Below are 9035 nucleotides of genomic sequence, written 5' to 3'. Positions count from 1 at the left end.
AAGAAGTACTGAGTTGTTTGTGTTAAAATTTTTGTCACATATGGTAGGGCTGATATTCTACGAGCCCATGACAGCATGCAAACCTTTCTTTGGGCCTTGAACATATCTAAGTTTTATTATGGATCTGGACAACGAATATATTAAATGCCTAAATGGTCCTTTCTTTTGCATCTACATATACAACTTGTTATTTTGTGACTGCTTTGGGTTTATTTGCTTCACTGATTGGTCCCTTCATGGAAAAAAGTTATGGGCTTCATATGTTTCGAAAAAGAACTGGTTATTGATTCAAAGGGCCATGAAGAGCTAGGAGTGTGCAAAGCATATATTATACACATGTCAAAACACATGAAACTACTGAGTGAACAATGGCACATGGATGGCATCGAGGAATCGAATTGCTGTTTTGTGAAGGCTGCAAAGAATATAGTTGAGAATTTGATTGCATGAAATTGTTGTGTAAGTGGGTGTCACTCTTTTACCCGGAAATTGATGGTGACCAGGTGGACCACAATGGAAGCCAAAAATTCAAAAAAAATAACTCACTTTTTTAGCCTTTGAGTGAGAGAATCTTTGCAGGGTTTTTTGTTCCTTTCTCCTCCCAAATGGGTCTCTGGGGGTACAGAATTAATGCCGGAACAGCTCCACTTTGGCCACATGCTAATTGCTGAGGAACATGTACGGGTCGGTATACACCTTTCAAGCTACCCTTTATCCTAATGTTGTGCATTATTGGTTTCCTGATTTGGTTGTGCACAGTTTATCATCCAGAGTCACTTCTTGGAATAATTCGAAAGGGTACCCTGACCCTTAACCCTTTCTTTTCACTCAGCTATGTAACATGTTTATGTGTTATATTTGCCCACCTTCTATTTCATATCCCTACCATTGCGTGTCTCATAGTTTTCAAGCGATTCCTTGTCCAAATATGAGCTTCATCATTTTGCATGTTACTCATGGGTCACATCACCTAACATCCACCCAACTCTAAGCCACAGCAATTTTGCTACTGCAAGTGGCACATATTCAAAGTCTTTATAGAAAGTTCAAGGGCTCCACGCATTGATTTTGAACGTCAAAGTGAATGGTATACTAACTATAATTAGGGTCTACACGCTATGAATTTAAATTTTTTTATGTTTGTGCATGATAAAGTATGTAAGCTACCCAAATGCACCATACTTATCTATTTCATCAAGAAAGTGCATTCAAAATGGGCCTATGGAGGAAGTCTTCTTGACATGATGCATTTGACTGCAAGTGAAAGTGTCTACTTATATAAGGACTAGGAAGAGAGAAAAGGAAAGATCGAGATCAAGATTGTATCATCAACGAAAGTTGTAACATGTGTAGGGTACTACTCAAATTTGGCTTTTGCAATCTTTAGCTGGTTAAATTTTCTGGGATATCCAAGGTGAGAAGAGAATAAAAAGGACAAGTAGTGGCCCTAAGACCAAAAATAGTGCCAAACCTTCTTAGCAACATGTTGCCACTATGCACAGTGCATGTCATTGATTGAGTTAGTTGGCTTATATTCCACCAGATAGTTTGAACTTTGAACGGGTCATGTTAATTAGATGCATTTGGAAGGGGTCCCTAACTGCAACTTGGGAGGGGCCAAAGCATAGAAACTCATTATTTAATTTTGGGGGCCATATATGCATTGATTTTCTCTATATATTGAGGACTAACAAAATAAATGCCCCCTCTCCCTCAAACCCAAAAAGAAAAAGGGTCCATATATCTTACAACACACGCAGCTAAAAGTACCAAAACTTTGTTCTCAAGCTTGGTATAGCTTTTTTTTTAACTCATCACCCTGTTGGTCACACATCTACTACATTCATGTGTGTGCGTGACTGACATTTCCGATGCTGTCTTGTAGTTGCAGGATTATTATGCTCTCTTTGACCTTTAATCCCAACTTACAGGATACATTCACTGACAAGAAAGTTTGGGTACTAAGGCATATACACATATATTAATCAAATGAAATCTACAGTGGGATAGCAAACTATTGTTATGGTCACGGAATGGAATAAAAGGCTAGCATTTCAGAATTTCACTAGTGCTTAATTACATGGTGCATGAGTAGAACAGGAAAAAGGGTCACTGGACCCTTGCTGCCATGTTATTCACTGCCTCAGATGCCCAGTGCAGGGTATAGTGGACCTTAGCAGAGTGCAAAAGGGAAAAGTAACAGCTGTGGGGTCCCTTGACTCTAACATGGGGTACAAAGACTTTTGGTCAATCCATAAAATCCTATACCTTATATTAAATTTAATTAATTTCTTTAGCTAGCTCATTCCAAAAAGTACTGTAGCCTTATAAATTATATTATTTAATTATCATGTTAGCAAGCCAAGGAATTGGGGAGGGTGTGACTTTGTAACTTGTTTGACCATGTTTCTTTGGAGACTGTGATGCTAGTAAGATTTCCAACTGCCATCATCGTTAACACCCTACTTTCCTCGAGTATTTAGAAGTCTCACCTATAGTTTAGCATATTTTCTTTCGGTTGCCTAAGATTCCTTGTTCCCTTCACTCATCATTTTGCGCAAAATACACGTTTTTTTGTTCCCTCCTTTCGGGGTATCTCATTGGTGGTGTATGTATATATCTCTAGCTAGCTTCAGTTTCTAATAAGCTATTTCCCATGTAACCATGTTTATGTATACCACCAAGCAGTGCCATTCCAAGAAAATACTACAAGGAAACACAAGATCGTAAAACCAATGTGAGAAATCGTTAATGGATTCTCATGTCCCTATCTCATGGAATATTACATTTTACCCACCTTATTAGTCCACCGCGTTCAATGCCATCCACATGGGTCGTATTCAAAACCAACCACTTTGTTCTTTGGTTATTATTATTATCATTACAAACTTGATCTTTGTGCTTTGTTGGATGATTAGTGTTTAATAATAATAATAATATCATTTTTGCATGCTGGATTTCTTTGAATTCTAATCGTTCTATCCAAAAAGTTTTCCTGTTTTAAACTCAACGGTGTGTAATCGCTTACTGTGACTACAGGATTGAATAGGCCACCTTCACCTTCAAGGGGGCGTGTTCATTATTATATTAGCATGCATATCTTTATTAAATTAGATTAGACTGGCTTTCTTTAAATTTAGATAAAAATATTTATAAATTAAAACATCGAGAAAAAAAATGTTTACAGTTGTCCATGAAAAAAGTATAATTTAAAAAGTATCCAAGAAAAGGGAAAATTATAAATATAATAATTAAAAAGTACTTAAACTTTAATTTTATTAACAATAATTATGACGTGTTATGTTTTAAAATATTAATAATCATAATTCAACATGTAAAGATTGATTAAGAATTGTAATTAACACAACTGAGAAATCTTTCAAATGTTTTAGAAGTAGTAATCTGCTATGGTGGGTTTGAACTTGCGCTCAGAAGATTGGAAGTTTATGGAAAGCACACGAGCAACACTGGGACACAACAGCCAGCCACATGGCATACACAAAGGCTGAAGACCCTTTTGTCCTCCATTGGTACTGACATCACTGTAGCACCGCTCTGAGTAAAATAATTTCAAGATTATTGTGAGCAAAACTTTATGGGTTATATTTATATTATTTACCACAATAATTTATCGTTCACTAGCTCAATATTCTCCACTTTTTTTCTTTTGATATGGTCAATGTTCTCCACTTTTTTGCTTTAGCAATGTTATTGGTTATAAAAATATTTTTTTACAAAAGTATCATAATTGCTTAATAACGTTGAGGAGAGAAACAAATATTGTTCAAAACTAAAGAAAAAACAAAAAAAAAAAAAATACAAAACACAACAAAATTATTTCATCCTTTACCTTTCTCAAGTCTGTCATAGAAAACAACATTTCCAACATTTAACATTTTTCTTCATACTTTTCCCCCACCTGGGCCCTGATGACGTCATCAGGTCCGTTTAGATATCTTTCTGGGCCTTGGACTTGTCGCGTTCAGGTCCATTGGGAAAGCCCACTGGCCATCTCATGCACTCTTATCTTTCCTTTTTTCCTCCATATAAACCTCTGCATTTCCTCCATTCCCCCCTATCTTACCATAACAAAAAGTTCTCTCTTTCTCTCTCTCTCTCTCTCTCTCTCTCTCCCCCCTTCTCTTTCTCTCTCCTTTCACCCTCTTGACATAGAGTAGTAGGGAGAATAAAAAGGGGTCACAAAGATGAAACCAAAGGACGGGTTTGTTAAAGGTACTTACAAGTGTGTTGAACTTGCAATATAAAATTTGTATCATATCATACAGTTATCTTGAACCTTTTTAATGTGTGTAATTCATGTTAAAGGTGTGTGTGTGTATATATATATATATATATATATTCGTGCTAGCTTTTTTCTATAAGATAATTATACTGTGACTGAACTATTTACTTTATGGTAAATAGAAGATATTCTCTTGTATTGTTTAATGGTTTTCTTTGTTGGTTACTTTTTATCTAATCTAAAGCTGGCTTCTGCTCCTGCCATTCTTCTTCATTATTCTCTGAACTAATTAAGAGTATGATAGATGATGCAGGTCCCTATAAGGGTATTCTCATGCATGTGAGTAGCAGCAAGATGAGCATGGTCAAGGTCAACCCTTTGAGAATTGGGAGGTGTGACCAAGCTAGTGGCTCTGAAATTGGAGCTGACACTTCTCTTGGAGTGGTGGCAGCTTCATTCTAATACGGTGCTATCCTATCTGAGCTTTTTACACTCTTCTTCATCTAATTTCTACCACACTTGTTTGTCTTCTTTTCTCCTTGTTTTCCCTTAGAGTCTTCTTGACCTTGTAAGACCTTTTCTTGACCTTGTAAGACCTCACACCATGTCTGTTTTCTTTGTTTTTGCTTTTGTGGAAGACCCTATATCAGAATCCACTGATATAGAGTTTGATCTCTTTCTTTCCCCGTTACCGCCCAACTCATCCTCTCTTTCCTTGTCTATCCCTCCTGAGCTGCTTCAATTTTGCCCAAGCATGCAACAATTGGTGATGTTATGGTATATGAGCTTCAAAGGAATCAACGAGTTTGAAGAAGAACCTCTATGAATGAACGGGGGGTTCTTGAAACGTTGGAGACCATGAGTTAAAAAGTACAATTGGGTATATTTTATTTCATTTGTTTTTTAATTTCTATGTGAGAAATCAATGTAGTTTTTGTAGCATGTTTGGTCGTGGTCCTTAAGGTATGTATGATGGTGTTAGGTTGTAAAGAGTGGCCATAGTTAATATTAATAATAAATAAATAAGTGTTGCTTGTATTCAGAGGAATTCAAAAGCCATCTGTATCGTATTCTGTTAAGGCAATCAATTTCGCTTGTATCATTGTGTGCAGAATATTTATGCTGTTGCAGGCATCTGTTTCGTTGTTTTATATGTTGTTTGGCTGAGAAAGTGTGCAACAGCATACATATTCTTTTAGATCTAAGCTAAAGTCTCCCTCGTGACTGCTCCAATGTACAAATATCCACTGTATTATTGGAGTTATCTCTGTCTCTCTCTTGGAAATTCAGAAAGCTTTGTGCCCATTTCAATTTTTATTTTTTATTTTTCAAAAAGCTGAAAATAATATCCACTGCTCAGCCCCATATAATAAACAACAATAAAGCTTATTGCTGTTTATGGTTTTTTTTTTTTTACCTTGCTCAACATAATCATAGAGTTTCACCCAAAAAGAAAATTGAATTAGTAAATGCTCAAAGAAGCAAACAAAAACCCAGAATGAAGTAGAGAGAGAAAGAGAGAGAGATAATTCCCTGATCTTTCCCTATCTTGTTGATTTGTTTTCTTCTTTTATACAAGACAAGTAAGATAAATGTCATGAGCAAGCTCAATTTGGCACTACATGTGTACTAGGCTGCTAGAGCCCCATCTCTCCCCCACCTGCCATCCAATGCATAGCACTCAAAGGCATTAAAATCACCTTTTGCCCAATTTAAATCATGTTGTATAATCACCATTCTCCTATTTAGTATTGTGATTTTATTTTTACCCTAAGTTTAATTGAAAATGTTCAATTATTTTTTGCATGTAACTAATGTTACAACTTTCCAACCAAGCGAGGTGGCTGCAATTTTTATGCTTCAAATGCTGTTTCCCTATTCCTCTCTTTATTTGGAAGGGTGCTTTAGCCATTACTTTCATATAACAGGGCAAGGACAAGCAATTTGGGATAGAATACAACCTGAGCCCATAAGGAATATTACACCCCCAATGTTTTCAAGGGGCAGCGACAGTGACCTACCCACCTCAAATAGTGAAGAATAATAGGTTGGGAAATTATTAGTTTCTCCTTTAATTCAATTTATAGATAGCAAATATGTCGGCATTATAGTTTTTTTTATTAAATTAAATAAAATTAAATAAGGGTTGGAATTGCTGTGTTTTTAACCATATATCAATTCTGGCTGCCTAACATTTTGTTTCCATCAATCTTCAGCACATGGTAGCCCTACCTATATTAAAATGACAAGCATAGACAATGATTTGTCACTGTATATATACCGTATGCAGGATATTCAAACATGGATGCATATCATTTAGTGTATGGGTATGCATTGTGGTTATATGCAAGTTTGGGGAACAAAAACAGAGAGAAAAACATTGTGACATATCAACTATAGAAATTATATCCCATTCCATGACTTAAATTCTAATCCACATCTCCTGATTTTTAAGATTTTTCAACCATATCACCACTGCATTTATCTGTAATTTTCTATAATTTTGCTAGTTTTGTTAACTTCAATCATTTTTAAAGTAACAATACTTTATAAAGAAAATATTTATTCACTTTTATATTTTCAATGTAATAAATGTTTTTAAGAAAAAAATTAATTTTAAATATTTAAACTTAATCCTAAAAGTTGATATTAACCGAATCATAATTTTATTAATTATAATGTAGATGCAACCGCGGGCATAGTTTAAATTAAGTGGGCCCAGATGCAATTTGAATGAGTTTAGTATAAATGGGATTTGCTCTGTATAGGTTTGTAGGTTTTGAAGTGGGCAAATAGTATGCAAATAGAAAACATTGATCAACTATTAATCTTAACATAACATGCTTAAGTTACCAAAGTGAATATTATTCTTACTTGGAAACCGTTTGGGTTGCCACTTGACAGATCAAGTTGCAGCAATAATAACAAGGGGAAAATGTGATTATCCAGGAAAATGGTTGATCATTCAATGTGAAATATGTAGCACATAGAAAACAGAGAAGTTTGACTCAACAGTTATGTGGAACTGTCAAAGGTAATTATAAGATGAAGGTAAAGAAGCTAATAAAGGTATAAGAAAAAGAGGTTGTTTTTACATTTTTTATGTGCCCAAAAGGGATCTAAGGTATGTGACTTCTTGCACAAAATGATGATGTCTATGAATGGACATTGAAAAGTTAAACGCCTTTCCCTGGTGTATGAGTAAGCAACTATTTACCCTCACCCCACCATTGGGGCCCCTTCCCTTTTTTCTCTTTGTAGTTTGTGGCAATGAAAGAGTGACAACATAAAGGGTGAGTTTGAATTAAGTTACAGTGAGCATATACTTCACGTATTCATTTTGAGGTCATTTTGTATTGGGTACTACCAGCATTGGCCCCATCTTGGTCAAGCCTTTTTCCACCTTTAGGTTACATGCGAACATGGCTCCTTCATTAGGTTTTGCTTTTCCTAAATATCATTCCATTCAAGACCTTTGCAAAGTAAGGGAATCACATCTCAATAATGCCCTAATGGAATATATCAATAAATATTTCTTCAATGCTTCTTTTCTACTATGTGAGAACATCAGAAGAGCCTCTTCCATGGATTATACCTAATTTAACATATATAAACAATTCTTAGTCCCACAATTAGTATGCCTACAAAAATAATTACTACATTTTTGTCAGGGGCTCCCACAATTTTACCCTTTTTAAAATAATTAGATCACATTGTTCACTTTTGTATTTTACCATTTCCTTTTATATCAGTTTGGATAAATTTCATGTTAAATATTTACAAAATTTAAAAATTAAGTACTAAAATCAATCAAACTTTTTTACAAGTTAAAAAATATTTTTTAAAAAAATTATTTATATTTCTAAAGCTTGAAAATGAAAAGAGTTTTTTAGCTTTTTATCAATTATAATTTTTATGAATACCTTTTTATCAATTAAATATTTACAAAATTTAAAAATTAAGTAGTAATTACCAAAAATAATTAAGTAGTAAAATTAATCAAACATTTTTATAAGTTAATTTTTTTAAAAATATTTATATTTCTAAAAATTGAAAATGAAAAGATTTTTTAGTTTTTTATTAATTATTTTTTATAAACACCTTTATATAAGTTTATCCAAAAATTTGTTTCATACGATTATTAGTGGATAAACTTCACATTAAATATTTATAAAAATTCAAAAATTAAATAATATAAATAATTTTATATAGGTTAAAAATAAATTATATTTTTTAATTATGTAAATTTTGTTATTTAATATTTTTAAAACTTAAAAAGTATAAATTAATTTTAATTTATGAAAAATTATTATTTTTTATAAATAAGTTTATCTAAAGCTTCAATCAGATTTATTTAATTATAAATTAAATCACTCTAATTGATCTAATTTTAAATTATTTGTATTCAATTATTTAGTCAAGTCAAATATAGTAAATAAGTATTTAATAATAAAACTTGCGACAAATATACGGGTGATCGTGGGACATGTGACATGAGAATAAATACATATACAATACAGTGTTATATGTATCCATGATTAATATTTAACTTTAATAAGGATAGTTTATCTTTTCCTCGAAGGTCCAGGGCTGAATTCAAGTCACATCTTTCACTGTAAAAGAAAATTCTGTTACATTATTTTTAATATGTTTTAATTATTAATTAAAAATTGTAAAAGAAAAGTGAATATCACTTTTTTATTTTTTATTTTTATTTAATATCTTTCTCTTATATTTTTATATTTTTTAATAAATTATATATTAAAATTATTGTGATTTGTATAATAATAAA

At 32.9% G+C, this 9035-nt stretch overlaps 1 long non-coding RNA gene across 1 annotated transcript; it reads left to right on the top strand.

Annotated features, from left to right (window-relative positions):
- The first annotated feature begins 4091 nt into the window (after positions 1 to 4091).
- On the top strand, positions 4092 to 6295 carry LOC113852541. Its single transcript, XR_003502450.1, has 3 exons — positions 4092 to 4233; positions 4548 to 5123; positions 6172 to 6295. It is a non-coding gene; the product is annotated as an uncharacterized LOC113852541 (long non-coding RNA).
- The last annotated feature ends 2740 nt before the right edge of the window (positions 6296 to 9035 follow it).

This window comes from Abrus precatorius, unplaced genomic scaffold, assembly GCF_003935025.1.
Source record: "Abrus precatorius isolate BTA unplaced genomic scaffold, Abrus_2018 Scaffold10, whole genome shotgun sequence".
Lineage (NCBI taxonomy): Eukaryota > Viridiplantae > Streptophyta > Magnoliopsida > Fabales > Fabaceae > Abrus > Abrus precatorius.
This window is presented reverse-complemented; position numbering and strand designations above follow the sequence as displayed.